Raw genomic sequence first — 1,569 nt, forward strand, 5'->3', positions numbered from 1 at the left:
TGTGAGCTAAATAAATACTTGCTCTAACTGTGAAATTTATCTGATACAATGTGTGCAGATATTTCTTTAGAGTAGATTTTTTTCAAACTTCAGCTTGTATCAGTATCAGCTGGTGGGATTTTAAACTCACTGATTTGCTGAGTACCACTCACCACTCTGATTTAGTAGATCTGAGTGGGACTTGAGCATTTGCATTTCTAACAAGTTCTCAGGCAATGCTAATAATGCTAGGGCCATACTTGGGAAGTCACTGCTCTAGAATATATAACCTAAAAATGGTGTTGCTGGGTCATGAACTATAAGCATGATTCATAGCTAATAGATACTCCCAAGCTACCATCCAAAGTGGATATATGCTCAGGGCGTCCCTGGTGGCTCAGTGGTAAAGAATCTGCCTGCCAATTCAGGGGACTCGGGTTGGATCCCTGGTTCGGGAAGATTCCTACATACCGAGGGACAACTAAGTCTGTGCGCCACAACTACTGAAGCCCACGCACTTAGAGCCCATGCTCTGCAACAAGAGAAACCACTGCAGTGAGAAGCCCGCACACTGCACCTGGGGAGTAGCCCCCGCTCGCCACAACTGAAGAGGGCCCACGTACAGCAACGAAGACCCAGCACAGCCATAGATAAATAAATTTTTTAAAAAACACTTTAAAAAAACCAAAGTGTACCCTTATAGAAAACTTAAGGGGTAAAAGAAAAGGCCACTGAAACAAAATTTTTAAACCAGATAGTATGAGGAACAAATATGAAAAAGAAAGTATCAGTGTGAAGGAGGAAGTAACCCAGTAATTCTTGGGGTTGGAAGGTGGAACAGGAAGCTGATTAACAGTAATACTTATGACCAAAGCACAGGATATGAATGATGAAGTAAACCTGAAATGTTAAGCCAAGAAAATAAATAGTATTTCATAATACTACATATTAGAGTATATGCTAGAGCAGGATGAGAAGCTGCTCTAGAAGAGAATTCCTTTTTCGAAGGAAGTGACGGGGGGAGAGAGATAAGATCCCGAGTGGTCATTCTGCAGCCTCATCCCTCACCTCACTTTCCTTAGTTCTCCATGCCAGTTTCCATGGTTATCTTTTACTTCCTTTCTTGAAACCTCCTCTCTCCCATCACAGGGCCTTTGCACTTGTGCCTGGAACACTTCCTCTTTCTTTCTGCCCTTATTTAACCAAGTTAATTTCTATTTAATGTTTTAGATCTAATTTCACTTAATCGGGAAAGCCTAATCTCCCAGACTAGATGAAATTTCACCATTATAAACTCCACGCTATGGAAAACAGTGTGGAGATTTCTTAAAAAACTGGACATAGAACTGCCATATGACCCAGCAATCCCACTTCTGGGCATACACACTGAGGAAACCAGATCTGAAAGAGACACGTGCACCCCAATGTTCATCGCAGCACTATTTATAATAGCCAGGACATGGAAGCAACCTAGATGCCCATCAGCAGATGAATGGATAAGGAAGCTGTGGTACATATACACCATGGAATATTACTCAGCCATTAAAAAGAATTCATTTGAACCAGTCCTAATGAGATGGATGAAGCTGG

This window comes from Dama dama, chromosome 12 (genome assembly GCF_033118175.1).
Source record: "Dama dama isolate Ldn47 chromosome 12, ASM3311817v1, whole genome shotgun sequence".
NCBI classification, from domain to species: domain Eukaryota; kingdom Metazoa; phylum Chordata; class Mammalia; order Artiodactyla; family Cervidae; genus Dama; species Dama dama.